The following is an 18512-nucleotide window of genomic DNA, read 5'->3' on the forward strand; positions in this document are numbered from 1 at the left end:
GAGAGGTGATTTTTTACTCGTTACGTGCTTCAGCACTCGGTGGTCCCGTTCTGTGAGCTTGTGTGGCCTACCAGTTTGCGGCTGAGCCGTTGCTCCTGGACGTTTCTATTTCACTTACAGTTGACCGGGGCAGCTCCAACAGGGCAGAAATTTGACAAACGGACGTGTTGGAAAGGTGGTATCATATGACAGTGCCACGTTGAAAGTGACTGAGCTCTTCAGTAAGGACATTCTACTGCCAATGTCTGTCTATGGGGATCGCGGGACTGTGTGCTCGATTTTATACACCTGTCAGCAACGGGTGTGGCTGAAATAGCCAAATTCACTCATTTGAAGGGGTGTCCACATACACAATATATACACATTGCATTCGGGAAAGTTTCAGACACCTTGACTTTTTCCACTTTACTCAGTACTTTGTTGAAGCAGCGATCACAGCCTCCAGTCTTCTTAGGTATGATGCTACAAGCTTGGCACACCTGTATTTGGGGAGTTTCTCCCATTCTTCTCTGCAGATCCTCTCAAGCTCTGTCAGGTTGGATGGGGAGAGTTGCTGCACAGCTATTTTCAAGTCACTCCAGAGATGTTTGATCTGATTCAAGTCTGGGCTCTGGCTGGGCCATTAAAGGACATTTAGAGACTTGTCCCAAAGCCACTCCTGTGTTGGCTTGGCTGTGTGCTTAAGGTCATTGTCCTGTTGGAAGGTGAACCTTCGCCTCAGTCTGAGGTCCTGAGCACTCTGGAGCAGGTTTTCATCAAGGATCTCTCTGTACTTGGCTCTGTTTATATTTCCCTTGATCCTGTCACCACCATCCTTAACCGTAGGGATGGTGCCAGGTTTCCGCCAATCAAGTTGTCGAAATATCTCAAGGATGACCAACGGAAACAGGATGCACCTGAGCTCAATTTCGAGTGTCATAGCAAAGGGTCTGAATACTTACATAAATAAGGTATTTCTGTTTTTTATTTTTAATACATTTGAAAAAATGTCTGAAAACCTGTTTTTGCTTTGTCACGGGGAAAAAGGGGGGAAAACAATTGAATCCATTTTAGAATAAGGCTGTATAGTAGCAAAATGTGGAAAAAAATTCAAATTTCCAATTGCACTGTATATGTAATGTAAGTCAAAACACCACAAAACAAGACATGGTACCAAGAAAAAGATACAACGAGCTGAAACAAGCCACCACAATTCCCCACATGGTAGCTTCTTGTCATTGTTGCTAGCTATCTGACCGTTCAGAATGGTAACACCACACAGCCTTTTGCCTCTACGATGCACGCGAGCATCATTTTTGTTACGTTGTCAACCCACCCATCTATTAGGCAGGTTTGGAAAAGCATCAAGTTTATAACCCAAAATCTTTTTTTTTAAATACAACAGCCTACATAAATATGGAAATCTGTGACCAATATCAAAGACATTTAATGCTTGACACAGGATAATAGGATTGTCTCAGTAAGATGACCTCAGTCTCTGAAAAGAAAGACAAGCTACAAAGACAGGCACAAAACATTCCCTCTCCTTCTCTCCCTCCCACTGCAGAATCCATCACACTCCTCAATATACACCCTCTATTCAATATTCACTTACTACCAAATTAAAGCACACGTCAATGCTGGATTCCTGGTAAGATTAAAAGGAATAACTACTTACAATTTATTTTATTACAATGTCATCAATATTTGATCAACAGTTGCTCTCTCTGGGGGGGAAAAGCAGAAAGGTGCAGAGTGGACAGGCCTCCTCTTAATTGAAATCATGTGAAGAAACTGGATCCTATCATGACAACACTAGAGGACAAGTAGGTTGTCTAGATACACATTCCAGCACCACCTCCACACTGAACCAGTTGAGGTATGTGGAATCCTCCTTCAGCAAGGCAGCTCAGGCTGCAAGCAAAGCCCCAGTCCCAGTCTCACTCCTAGCCCTAACATATCTGAGCCCCCCCCCCCCCCCACGACCCTTGCCCCATGCCCCTCCCCCACGCTGTGTAAAAACAAATCTCCTTTCCTGCTCCAAGCCCTGAAACTATTGAGTCAACAAATGCCAACTAGAGACTGCAAGGCAGACAGGCAGGCAAGCCGTCAGGGCCGATGGAAGAAGGGGTGGAGTCTCTCTCTTTAATAAACCTGGATTAGAGCCAAAGGCAGATTATTTTCAGACAATAACCACCTGTTAAAATCAGCACAGGGACAAAAAAGGGAAGAATTTAACAGAGAGAGAGCTATAGAAGGAGGGACCGATGGCTCTCTAACATGTGGTTGGCTAAAGAGTGGCCCCTGGAAGGTATTTGGAATGACTTCAAGGCACACATATGGGAATTCAATTGTGTGGATTTCTAGTATTTTTTCCATGGTGTACTATTCCGGAGAAATGTAATCAAGGCGCCAAATTTGGTTCCGATTCAGTTTTCTATTGTACTTTGAATTTTGTATTTGTATTTATTAAGGGTCCCCATTAGCTGCACCAGCTACTCTTCTTACATACAATAAAACAATACATAACACAAGACATTATTACATACTACTCTACCATAACATATCTACAATACAAGACATTATTACATACTACTCTACCATAACATATCTACAATACATAACACAAGACATTATTACATACTACTCTACCATAACATATCTACAATACAAGACATTATTACACACTACTCTACCATAACATATCTACAATACATAACACAAGGCATTATTACATACTACTCTACCATAACATATCTACAATACAAGACATTATTACATACTACTCTACCATAACATATCTACAATACATAACACAAGACATTATTACATACTACTCTACCATAACATATCTACAATACATAACACAAGGCATTATTACATACTACTCTACCATAACATATCTACAATACAAGAAATTATTACATACTACTCTACCATAACATATCTACAATACATAACACAAGACATTATTACATATTACTCTACCATAACATATCTACAATACATAACACAAGACATTATTACATACTACTCTACCATAACATATCTACAATACAAGACATTATTACACACTACTCTACCATAACATATCTACAATACATAACACAAGACATTATTACATACTACTCTACCATAACATATCTACAATACATAACACAAGGCATTATTACATACTACTCTACCATAACATATCTACAATACAAGACATTATTACATACTACTCTACCATAACATATCTACAATACATAACACAAGACATTATTACATATTACTCTACCATAACATATCTACAATACATAACACAAGACATTATTACATACTACTCTACCATAACATATCTACAATACAAGACATTATTACATACTACTCTACCATAACATATCTACAATACAACACATTATAACATACTACTCTACCATAACATATCTACAATACATAACACAAGACATTATTACATACTACTCTACCATAACATATCTACAATACATAACACAAGACATTATTACATACTACTCTACCATAACATATCTACAATACAATACATTATTACATATTACTCTACCATAACATATCTACAATACAAGACATTATTACATACTACTCTACCATAACATATCTACAATACAATACATTATTACATACTAATCTACCATAACATATCTACAATACATAACACAAGACATTATTACACACTACTCTACCATAACATATCTACAATACAATACATTATTACACACTACTCTACCATAACATATCTACAATACATAACACAAGACATTATTACACACTACTCTGCCATAACATATCTACAATACAACACATTATTACATACTACTCTACCATAACATATCTACAATACATAACACAAGACATTATTACACACTACTCTACCATAACATATCTACAATACAATACATTATTACATACTACTCTACCATAACATATCTACAATACAATACATTATTACATACTACTCTACCATAACATATCTACAATACAATACATTATTACACACTACTCTACCATAACATATCTACAATACAATACATTATTACATACTACTCTACCATAACATATCTACAATACATAACACAATACATTATTACACACTACTCTACCATAACATATCTACAATACAATACATTATTACATACTACTCTACCATAACATATCTACAATACAATACATTATTACATACTACTCTACCATAACATATCTACAATACAATACATTATTACACACTACTCTACCATAACATATCTACAATACAATACATTATTACACACTACTCTACCATAACATATCTACAATACATAACACAAGACATTATTACACACTACTCTACCATAACATATCTACAATACAATACATTATTACATACTACTCTACCATAACATATCTACAATACATAACACAAGACATTATTACACACTACTCTACCATAACATATCTACAATACAACACATTATTACATACTACTCTACCATAACATATCTACAATACATAACACAAGACATTATTACATACTACTCTACCATAACATATCTATCTACAATACAAGACATTATTAAACACTACTCTACCATAACATATCTACAATACATAACACAAGACATTATTACACACTACTCTACCATAACATATCTACAATACAACACATTATTACATACTACTCTACCATATCTACAATACAACACATTATTACACACTACTCTACCATAACATATCTACAATACATAACACAAGACATTATTACATACTACTCTACCATAACATATCTACAATACATAACACAAGACATTATTACACACTACTCTACCATAACATATCTACAATACAAGACATTATTACATACTACTCTACCATAACATATCTACAATACAATACATTATTACATACTACTCTACCATAACATATCTACAATACATAACACAAGACATTATTACACACTACTCTACCATAACATATCTACAATACAACACATTATTACATACTACTCTACCATAACATATCTACAATACAATACATTATTACATACTACTCTACCATAACATATCTACAATACAATACATTATTACATACTACTCTACCATAACATATCTACAATACAATACATTATTACACACTACTCTACCATAACATATCTACAATACATTATTACACACTACTCTACCATAACATATCTACAATACATAACACAAGACATTATTACACACTACTCTACCATAACATATCTACAATACATAACACAAGACATTATTACACACTACTCTACCATAACATATCTACAATACATAACACAAGACATTATTACACACTACTCTACCATAACATATCTACAATACAACACATTATTACATACTACTCTACCATATCTACAATACAACACATTATTACACACTACTCTACCATAACATATCTACAATACATAACACAAGACATTATTACATACTACTCTACCATAACATATCTACAATACAACACATTATTACATACTACTCTACCATATCTACAATACAACACATTATTACACACTACTCTACCATAACATATCTACAATACAAGACATTATTACATACTACTCTACCATAACATATCTACAATACAACACATTATTACACACTACTCTACCATAACATATCTACTATACATAACACAAGACATTATTACACACTACTCTACCATAACATATCTACAATACAACACATTATTACATACTACTCTACCATAACATATCTACAATACAATACATTATTACATACTACTCTACCATAACATATCTACAATACATAACACAAGACATTATTACATACTACTCTACCATAACATATCTACAATACAATACATTATTACATACTACTCTACCATAACATATCTACAATACATAACATTATTACATACTACTCTACCATAACATATCTACAATACATAACACAAGACATTATTACATACTACTCTACCATAACATATCTACAATACAAGACATTATTACATACTACTCTACCATAACATATCTACAATACATAACACAAGACATTATTACATACTACTCTACCATAACATATCTACAATACAATACATTATTACATACTACTCTACCATAACATATCTACAATACAATACATTATTACATACTACTCTACCATAACATATCTACAATACAATACATTATTACATACTACTCTACCATAACATATCTACAATACAATACATTATTACACACTACTCTACCATAACATATCTACAATACAATACATTATTACACACTACTCTACCATAACATATCTACAATACATAACACAAGACATTATTACACACTACTCTACCATAACATATCTACAATACAATACATTATTACATACTACTCTACCATAACATATCTACAATACATAACACAAGACATTATTACACACTACTCTACCATAACATATCTACAATACAACACATTATTACATACTACTCTACCATAACATATCTACAATACATAACACAAGACATTATTACATACTACTCTACCATAACATATCTATCTACAATACAAGACATTATTAAACACTACTCTACCATAACATATCTACAATACATAACACAAGACATTATTACACACTACTCTACCATAACATATCTACAATACAACACATTATTACATACTACTCTACCATATCTACAATACAACACATTATTACACACTACTCTACCATAACATATCTACAATACATAACACAAGACATTATTACATACTACTCTACCATAACATATCTACAATACATAACACAAGACATTATTACACACTACTCTACCATAACATATCTACAATACAAGACATTATTACATACTACTCTACCATAACATATCTACAATACAATACATTATTACATACTACTCTACCATAACATATCTACAATACATAACACAAGACATTATTACACACTACTCTACCATAACATATCTACAATACAACACATTATTACATACTACTCTACCATAACATATCTACAATACAATACATTATTACATACTACTCTACCATAACATATCTACAATACAATACATTATTACATACTACTCTACCATAACATATCTACAATACAATACATTATTACACACTACTCTACCATAACATATCTACAATACATTATTACACACTACTCTACCATAACATATCTACAATACATACATTATTACACACTACTCTACCATAACATATCTACAATACATAACACAAGACATTATTACACACTACTCTACCATAACATATCTACAATACATAACACAAGACATTATTACACACTACTCTACCATAACATATCTACAATACAACACATTATTACATACTACTCTACCATAACATATCTACAATACATTATTACACACTACTCTACCATAACATATCTACAATACATTATTACATACTACTCTACTACATAACATTATTACACACTACTCTACCATAACATATCTACAATACATAACACAAGACATTATTACATACTACTCTACCATAACATATCTACAATACAACACATTATTACATACTACTCTACCATATCTACAATACAACACATTATTACACACTACTCTACCATAACATATCTACAATACAACACATTATTACACACTACTCTACCATAACATATCTACTATACATAACACAAGACATTATTACACACTACTCTACCATAACATATCTACAATACAACACATTATTACATACTACTCTACCATAACATATCTACAATACAATACATTATTACATACTACTCTACCATAACATATCTACAATACATAACACAAGACATTATTACATACTACTCTACCATAACATATCTACAATACAATACATTATTACATACTACTCTACCATAACATATCTACAATACATAACATTATTACATACTACTCTACCATAACATATCTACAATACATAACACAAGACATTATTACATACTACTCTACCATAACATATCTACAATACAAGACATTATTACATACTACCATAACTACCATAACATATCTACTACCATACATAACACAAGACATTATTACATACTACTCTACCATAACATATCTACAATACAATACATTATTACATACTACTCTACCATAACATATCTACAATACAATACATTATTACATACTACTCTACCATAACATATCTACAATACATAACACAAGACATTATTACATACTACTCTACCATAACATATCTACAATACAATACATTATTACATACTACTCTACCATAACATATCTACAATACAATACATTATTACATACTACTCTGCCATAACATATCTACAATACAATACATTATTACATACTACTCTACCATAACATATCTACAATACATAACACAAGACATTATTACATACTACTCTACCATAACATATCTACAATACAATACATTATTACATACTACTCTACCATAACATATCTACAATACAATACATTATTACATACTACTCTGCCATAACATATCTACAATACATAACACAAGACATTATTACATACTACTCTACCATAACATATCTACAATACAAAATCAATAATAAAGCAAAATAACAACATTCAAATGTATGTGTGTGTAGAGTGCATGTTAGCATGTGTTTGCGAACGATGTGTGTGTCTCTTCACAGTCCGCGCTGTTCCGTAAGGTGTAGGTTTATCTGTTTTATAAAATCTGATTTTATTGTTTGGCTAAGTTACTTGATGTGGAAGAGAGTTCCATGTAGTCACGGCTCTGTCTTGCACTGTGCGGTACCCAGAGTCTGTTCTGGATTTGTGGACTGGTGGCATGTCTTGTGGGGTATGTATGGGTGTCTGAGCAGTGTGCTAGTCATTTAAATAGACAGCTCAGTTTTTTTTAACATGTCAATCAATACCTCTCACAAAGATAAGCAGTGATGCAGTCGATCTCCCCTCCAATCTGAGCCAGGAGAGATTGACTTCAGTGGCAGTCGGTGCCATTTAAGATGAGGGAGGATGTTTTTTTAAATGAGAATGGCTTTATTTTTATTACAGCATATTGGATGACTGTCATTCATATTCCATTCACCCAGATCAATGTAACATCGATAGGTTTAGGCTACTACATCATACGCACATTTTCCCTATACCCATCATGAGGTTGCTACAAGCTAGCCTATGAATGAAAGTTTACAACGTAGGTGCACAGGTCGAGAGAAATGTGAGTAATCAAGGTGACAGACATTGACACATTCAATACCGCCTTGCACACTCTTGCCTGAATCTACCTGTTTTAGGGTGTAATCATTAGTGTAACTGTTGCAAAGGAAACATTGAACGGTTCTATTTTGTTCTGTTCGTTAAATAACTTTTTCAACAGAATCGTCGGAATGAATAAACCCCTGATCACACGCAAACACAGTTTACTTCCATAGCAGCCACATACAAACAGCATGATCCCTTTGATCGTTGTATAATTCTTTCTCGCATCTACGCACTCTCCTCCTCTCACCTTTTCCCCTCACTTATGGACTTCAGTGCAGAACACATCAGCTCTGTGACCTGGCAACAAAAAAAACTTTACAAGCAAAACCTTCATATCATAACCACTAACTGCTGCACTCAGCCTAGACACACAGCCTACATCGGTGTCACCATATTAACATCATAGTCAACATGGCTACTAGAACTAACTCATTGGTAAACCCACTACAATCATGCAGCAAAGTGTACAGTCAGCAGCAAGCAGTCACACAGACAGGCCGCAGTGGCAATAAATTAATAAAACCAAAAGCTTACCTTGAGTTCCAGCGTTGGATAGCCATAGCCAGCTAGCTAACATAGCATCCCTCTCTGTTTAATCGGGATGTTTGAGTCGGCTAAACTAGCTAGCTGCATTCACTAACTAATTAAGTGTGCAGTAGGTGAAAAAAATACAACTAAATATAGCTCTCTCTCGCTCTATCTCGCTTCTCCTTAATTTTTTAAAGAAATTAATTTGTTCCAAACTATTCCAACTATTGTGTTTCTCTCTCTTTGAGTTAACTATTCACCACTGCAGTACTAGCTAGCTGTAGCTTATGCTTTCAGTACTATATTCATTCTCTGATCCTTTGATTGGGTGGACAACATGTCAGTGCATGCTACAAGAGCTCTGATAGGTTAGATGACATCCTCTGGAAGTTGTCATAATTACTTTGTAAGTCTATGGAAGGGGGTGAGAACCAGGAGCATCCTAGGTTTTGTATTGATGTCAATGTACCCAGAAACTAACTGTCCTCCGGCTACACAATGGTGCTACCCTGCAGAGTGCTGTTGAGGCTACTGTATACCTTCATTGCAAAACAGTGTGTTTTAATCAATTATTTGGAGACGTGATTGTATTTAGTGTAGTTTTATCTAAAAATTATAACTTTTTTAAAATGTTTCACTATTTAAAAAAAATAATAATTCACTGAGGGTGGTCCTTCCCTTCCTCCTTTGAGGAACCTTCACTGATTGACATGCATATTATTAATGCTGGCTCTCCGTGTACATCTAAGGGCTATGCTGCTCTGTTCTGAGCCAATTGTAATGTGCCTATGTTCCTCTTTGTGGCACTTGTCCACATTAATGGACAGTAGTCCAGGTGAGACAAAACTAGGGTCTGTATGGCTTGTCTTGTTGATAGAGATGTCAAGAAAGCAGAGCGGCACTTTATTACGAACAGACCTCTCCCCATCTTAGCTACCGTTGCATCAATATGTTTTGTCCATGACAGTTTACAATCCAGGGTGACACCAAGAAGTTTAGTCTCCTCAACTTGCTCAATTAAGACATTATTTAGTTGAGGTTTAGGGTTTAGTGAATGATTTGTCCCAAAACAATGCTTTTAGTTTTTGAAATATTTAGGACTAATTTATTTTAAAACTGACTGCAGCTCTTTTTAAGTGTTGCATTGATTTCACTTACAGTGGTAACAGACGTGTACAATGTTTAATCATCAGCAGACATAGACATACACTTGGTCATGGACTAAGTAGGCTGGTCTAGGTCTTATGTAGTGCCATTGCCTCTTCTTCTTGCAAAACAACGAAGCAAATAGGCCTAATGGGGAAAGATCCATACGAATCCCATTTGCAAGCACTTCACCAACAGTATTTCAGCACAAAACCTAGTGAATAGTTCTAAAAGAAATCCTATAACTGCGATTTTACATTAATGCAAGAAACAAGTTTGCCGACTTCCTAATTTCTGGGTTATATCATGATGGCAACAGTCCAACACAGTTATTATGCTGACAGAGGGCAGGCGTAGTAGCTCATGGAAACAGTGGCAACTACTACATAACTGTCAGGGAAACTCAAAACAAAGCCCCTGGCTGGGTGGTGTGCTAAACAGTAGCAGCTAATTAAACGTCCTGACAGCCATGCTAGGTCCGTCCTCGTTTCTCAAATACCTCACAGAGCTGAATTTAGTATTTTTAAACATTCCCGCTCTCACACACCCTCTCCCTCTTTATCTCTCCCTATCTCGTCCCCTCTCTCTTTCTCCCCTCTCTCTTTCTCTCTCTGTCTCTCCGTCCCTCTCGCTCTCTCTCCGTCCGTCCCTCTCTCCCGCCGTCTCCCTCTCCCGCCGTCTCCCTCTCCCGCTGTCTCCCTCTCCCGCCGTCTCCCTCGCTACTAGCCCACGTGGCCAATGTCAACAAGAGGTGGGGCTCTTGGCAGACACATAAAGAAAAAGATGCTGCTGCCTGTATGAATCCTTTCAAAGGTTAGTGTTGTCTTACGCCTGCTCCAAAAATGAGCCTGCATTACAGCCAAGGCATGCCAAAACAAAACCCAGAAGAAGCATTGGAAATGAGGGCAGGGCTCGACTCGCGTACTCTGAAGACGAAGCTAACTGTCTTGAGAGACTGAGTGGAAGAAGCAAGTCTCCAAGGAGTCGTAAAGAAGCCACGAGGCAATAGGGGAACTCCTGCGACCTATGACAGCTTGAGAAAAACTGATGAAACCGAAAGAAGAACCAGGAAGTCAAGACTGAGAGAGGGGTGGGGGAAAAATCCCCCTAGAGCTCGGCATGAGTTTCCTTGAGACACACACACACACACACACACACACACACACTCTTCCTGTCTGACTAAAGGAAGGGGGGAGTGCGCCACCCTCCTACTCTCCAATCCTCTGTTTCTCAGACAGACAGATAAGCTCAGAAAGCTTGTAGAGTCAGTTTAAAGGGATTGGACGGCGAAGCGGAACCCATGTCCTGTCACTGTGCAGATCCAGTCCGCTGCTTGGGGCCAGCCGTAGTCATAGTGTGCACTATTGTGTGCGGCTGAAGGAGAAGAAGGGAAAAAAAGGGGGAAAGAAAGACCAGGCCCTTTGTGTGGTGGAGGGACTCACCAGGAGAGAGGTTTTCTCATTACTTTAGCTTTGCCAGCAAGGCAAGGCAAGGCAAGACTCTACCACTGACACACACATACACACCGAACACACACACACAACGAACACACACACACACACACACACACACACACACACACACACACACATACACACACACACACACACACACACACACACACACACACACACACACACACACACACACACACACACACAACTTGTCTACACGGCGTGCTGGCTGGCTGCTTCTCTGCCAGTTACATATGTGTGGCACTCAGAGTGGCCAACAGGGACACACCACCGACCGACCGGGCTTCTCCTCCTGATGATAAGAGTCGACGTTGACGTCAGAGACTGGCCCCATGAATATTGATGTTGGAGGATAGTCCGTTTCATAGAAGAACAGAAGGAAGCAAGATGGCGGCCCTTTAGGATTTGTTAAAGAGGAGATCCAGACGGTTTGTTGGAATTTCTACACAGTGGAGGGACGTAAAAAGAGGTAAGACTCAGCTCCGTTTGTTTTTGGCACTCGTTGTCCTTCTCCTTTTGACCTTTTGTTGGTCTTTTCGGTGGCTCTGTGGCTTAGTACAAGGCATGCTAATGTTCCCTCAGCAAAAGCATGAGCTAGCTAAATTAATAAGGTGGGGGATATTAGATAAAGCTTCTCCTTCCAACATGGCTGACAATTTTCTTTTTCTCTTTTTTTGCTAGTTGAAATAGAGAGATCTCAGTTTTTTTTGCCTCTGATGTTGGTCAGTGGACGCTCAAGTAGCCTTAGGAATGTGTCTAGTGTAGAAAATGGAGACCTTGTTCAGTACTTTTCTTGAGGCATTATGAACAAGGCAAATCCCTCTGATGTTCAGTGCAACAGAGACGCAGCTAGCTCCCAGTTGAAAAATATATCTCATCTCTAAAATGGTAATTGTCCTTATTTTGATGTTTTATTTGAGTGCTTTGTTTTCCAGGGAAAATATTGTCATTTTTCTTCTGCAAATCTATCATAGAGAAGGACTCTTTAACCAGAAATCATTCATGCAGTCAGTTTCTGTCCTTTTTTCTTTGTGGTCTCACGGTTGTGTTCTTGTGTTGGTTATTGTCTGCTATGTTCAAGCTAAAAAGATGGATTGGGTCTAATTTAGAACATCACTAAGACTGTAGTGCCTGGGAAAGAGAGCTGGGAGCGGGGGAGAGTGTAGCTAGCTTCTGGCTTTGTGCATCCTGTGAATCAGCTTTCAATGCATTCACCGGTGAATGACAAGCAGACACAAAGGCAGGCCAGCACAGTCCAAGGAGTGGAAGAGAGAGAGAAGAGAATTGTGGTGGATAGCAGAGGGATGATGAGGTCAGAAGCTTGAAAGGATATTGAAACTCAATCCGATCACACCATTAGCTGAACGACACAAGAATTGGAATCCTGGAAGCAGGAATTTTCCGAGGGTTGAAATAGATTTTTTTCCCAACTAGACCCCAACAAATATGTCTCCCAGAAGTTGACTCAGTTCTGTTACACCATGAAGTCACCATGAAAATGTTAAGAATCCAGCAATTGAACAACAACAACTATAATATAACATTTTAGGACATGTTAGCTTTGCATTATGCAAACAGTTTTCCTACTGTTTTACATATTAATCATTTAACACATAAAATGATATATGTTGCCTTTTGTGAGATTCTGAGATAATGTGTCTGGGCAAACCACATGCGCTGCCATGCAAGAAGGCAGCAGACAGTACCTTTAATAAACAGATTATTGTCAAAACAAAGGCAGTAATGGAGGTGTTTCTAGCATTTACTCGATCTCAATTTGCATTTATGTTTTACTGATGAACAGACATGATTCGATATTGTTGACATTTGTTTTTGTCACAATTTGCCATATTTTGTCATGTATTTATTTGACACACATTTACTTGAATTGAAAATAAAACAAACCGAGGCACATCAGCATTAGCTAGCTCGACAATCAATACATAGCTATGCTATGCTAACTGTCAGATACAGTACTAACGAATAACAGGGATTCCTACACACATCCAAGCTACACTAACCAAGATGACTGGTTTTATTAGTCCAACACCTCTCTTCCCTTGAACAAATGAGTTGCTAATGGAGCGTGTTGTTTTTCTGTTATCTTTGCTGAATTTGCTAACAGGCCACATTTAGGATTAGCATCATAATGAGCTACTAGAATATTACACAGATAAAGGCCTGCTATCTTTTGCCCTTATTTGTGTATTCCGGCTTGTGTATTGCGCTGGCCCTGCATGCACTTTCAATCGGGGGTCATCCCACAATAGCAGCTAGCAGTAGTAGTTTGTGTGAAATGCAAAGTAAGGCATGCCTGCCCAGGGGGAGCACAGCACAACAAGTGGCTACTAATGAGCTGTTGTAAATAAACACCACAGCCAAGGGGAGGTGCACGGTGCAGAGGCTAACATATACTAATGCTAGAACAATGAAGGCCAAGTGCTACAAACTAATATCACCTGTGATAGCTTGGAATGCCAGGGTAAATGTACTAGGCTAAAGCTAGCCTAACGGGGTGAAACATATTGGAGGGAACTGCAGTTATGTTCAGCAAAAATGTCAGTTGTTTGTCAAATGGGCCTTGAGGACCACCGTCAAAGCTAATCTATCACTTCATGATTGTGTCCCACTTGCTGTTGATTCTTCACAAAAAAATACAGTTTTATATCTTTATGTTTGAAGCCTGAAATGTGGCAAAAGGTCGCAAAGTTCAAGGGGGCCGAATACTTTCGCAAGGCACTGTATATATATCTCTTTATCACAGAACTATCGACAAACTAAAATGTTCCTCCGTGACAGAGAACAGAGAGCATTATTTAAATATTTACAGTTTAATTATATTTTGAAGAAGGAATCAAAAGCCTTCGATGCAACAATGGCAGCGTGGCTCCGGCTCTGTTTTGATTTGGTAAGCATGGTCAGTGACTGCACAGCGACAACCTATCTCGTAACGTAACTAGGGGAGTGCACCGTAGTCCTCCATAGTTCTCCTGAAGTTTGTTTTGACTGGATGAGGTAGTATACTGTTTTTTTATGTTTTGAAATGAATTGTGCCATTTGAGGCTCATTTGCCCCAGATAAGATAATGTAGAGAAATAGGCCTTGAGTGAAAATAATTCTACTTGATTCATATTGAAGCTGTATGCTTATCCTAAGCTAAAGGATAAGACTAGCTTTATTTTGTAGTGGATCAAACAGCTGCAAGCCAGTATTGGAGGATGCATGGACTTTGTCTTTGAGTTAAGTGTCTTCCTTGAGTTGTTGACTGCATTTCTCAGTAAGTAGACTGAATGCAATGCACATTGCACTGCTTACATCATTGATACTGCAGAATGTTAGTCGAGGAAGACATTTTTATTTCAATGGATACATTAGATGGTATCAGACAGCAAGATTTCTATACAACAGTTTGTTTCTCAACTTCTATCAAAAGATAATAGTGTTCTATCATAAGTACAGATATAAAGCGAGACAAAAAAGTCAGAGTTGATACTTCATTTATGGGTAAAATATTGTGCCCAAAGCAAGGACTAGATTGTGTAATTTTAGCACAGAAGGAGGCCTTTACACAAGACAGGAGTCACTTGGCAAGCCAAGATATTGTCTTGAACACACAACCTCCATTTTCCCTTTGTGCTGTTTTCATTAGCACCACATGTGTTGTTACATCAGCATTGGAAAAAGGCACCATATCTGAGCCACAGATCCTAGTAGGGAGAATGTCAACACATGGTGGCTAGAGGAGGGGGGGGGGGGGGGGCAGTCCAGTCAGAAAGATCAATCACAAGAATGGACATGTCTGTTCTCATCAATCCACACCCACTGATAAAGCTGGGTATGGTTGGACTACTCCTCTTGCTTCTTCCTCTTTATGTTATCTAAGGGAGAAAAGACAATATCAAGCTTTGGGGGTAAGAATGTCCAGTGGTTTTAGTCTCCATGGTTTCTGCAACAATGCTGTCCATTCACAATGGGCAGGGTTTTACCTCTGACCTCCAACCGCAGGCCACGCATCACATTTCGACCCCAAAGGCCACGGTAACCCTGCTGCAGAGAGTGGAACAGGTTAAGAGACATGCATTGCCTCTGTGTAGCTACCAACCTGGCTCTGTTGATCACGTTCCTCCTCCTCAGACAAAATGGCGACATACTGTGTCTCATATTGACCTCTGGAGATATTGATTTAGCTCTCTGCTGCTCCCAGCCTCGATAGTTGAAGAATCGTGGTAAAACTTGCAATCGGTTATTACTGCCTTATTACATGAGTGTATTGGATGCAATTTCTTTATGTCATTCAATGTGCATGGCCTTTACTTTCAACATGCATGTTGTCCAGATAGTCTACTTTATGATTTACATTATAACCTCTAGATTGTCTCATCACAAGGCATTTAGGTTGTGTTCAAATGAGTCACTTCTAGCTTTTCAGCTTCTATGGTGTGTGTTTCTAAACAATATTATGAAAGAGTTTCATTTCCCAAAAGATCACCCAGCATTTCTGTCCTCGTTTGGCATTTGACTGTTGGTATAGAAACCACAGTTTTTCTTTTTGGCCCTGCCCTGGTTGTTACTCATCGCTAGAATTACACAATTATCTTCTTCCTGCGATTAAGCAACTCTACCCACTACAGAACACCTCTCTCTCTCGCTCTCTCTCTCTCATTTAAGGGCTTTATTGGCATGGGAAACATATGTTAACATTGCCAAAGCAAGCGAAGTAGATAATAAACAAAAGTGAAATAAACAATAAAAATGTACAGTAAATATTACACTCATATACAGTGTTGTAACTCTCTCTCTCTCTTTCTCTCGAAGAGGCCTTGGCCCTTCTATTCGTCTTTCTGTGTTTTAATCATGGCTACGGTTTGCAGTGATACGGCTGTCTCGTTGAGACTAAGTGGCACGGGCCGACCAGAGGGAGTGTTCTTTTGGCCCTTGAAGTGTGTATCGATGTCAGCCGGTTGGGGTTTACCTCAAGGGTGAGTAGACCTGCCGGTGAGGGCACAACTAGGACAGGACTCCCTTTCCGGTCTCCACGTGAGTGTGAGCACATGGCCGCCACTGTTTACAAACACCATCCAGGCATTCCAGAGTAGACCTCGTTACGTAACAGCGAGCAGCATCTCTTCCCCGTTCCCGCCACTCGGCCGCTCCTCTCTGCTCCTAAGATATTTGAACGCTGCCATCGGTCCCCGACACCACCACAAGCGAAAGGAAGGGGGGAGGCGGAGAGGTGAAGCGAGTGAGCGAGAGACGAAGATTGACGCTGGCCAAGGTAGTGTCTGGAAAGCAGAACATGGCAACGCTAAAGACAGCGTCAGCGTCTCTCTGAGCTCCCGCCACGCTGACAGCAAAGACTCCAGAGCACGTGAACGCCTAAATAAGCCTACACACCAGTACGGCTGGCTCCAAGCTAGTAATTGAACTAGAAGCATGCTATCTGTTTTCATACCGTGTTGCAATATTCAGTCCAAAGATCAAAACAAAGGTTATGAGAAACGGGTATTCAGTTTGCCCAGCGCATGGAATGACTAGGTGCTTTTCTTGTAATTACTCACTGGTTGTAACTTTTACTGGTTGAGCCTTTCTCAGATGAATAAAGGAAAGAAGTTTACTGTGGCTGAAGTCATGGCAGAAATGAAACCCCAAAAAGCGGAATATTGGAGTATCAAACACACACTTCTGAAGGCGTTTAGATTAGTTTCACTTTAATATCTCCCCTTCCGAGAATCTTTCGTGTTGGTTTCCTCTATGTTGCCTTTTGATGAGGCAGACTATTTGAAGAGGTGCCAATTCATTGGCAAATGTGGTTTTCTAAAATCTGGGGGATATTTACTATTACCTGCTGTGCAAATGGCAAACCAGTTCATTTTCCCTTTGTCAAGAATGTAGAGTAAGTCAAAACCACCACGTGACTGAGTGAGTGGAGTTGCCCTAGCATTGCCTTCCAACTCCAAATATAGCCAAGCTGGGTAGAGTTCTGACTAGGTCGGGTTGGCAAAGTTCAGAGAGTTCAGGGTTAGATAAAACAACTGAACACTACACAACAGTGTCTAAATCCAATACAGATATAAAACAGCGCCAGGGGAATTTGTTTTCATCAAAGACCAGATTTTAGACTGTAGTTCTCATGAATTAATGCGTGTGTGT

This window comes from Oncorhynchus clarkii, chromosome 19 (genome assembly GCF_045791955.1).
Source record: "Oncorhynchus clarkii lewisi isolate Uvic-CL-2024 chromosome 19, UVic_Ocla_1.0, whole genome shotgun sequence".
Classification (NCBI taxonomy): domain Eukaryota; kingdom Metazoa; phylum Chordata; class Actinopteri; order Salmoniformes; family Salmonidae; genus Oncorhynchus; species Oncorhynchus clarkii.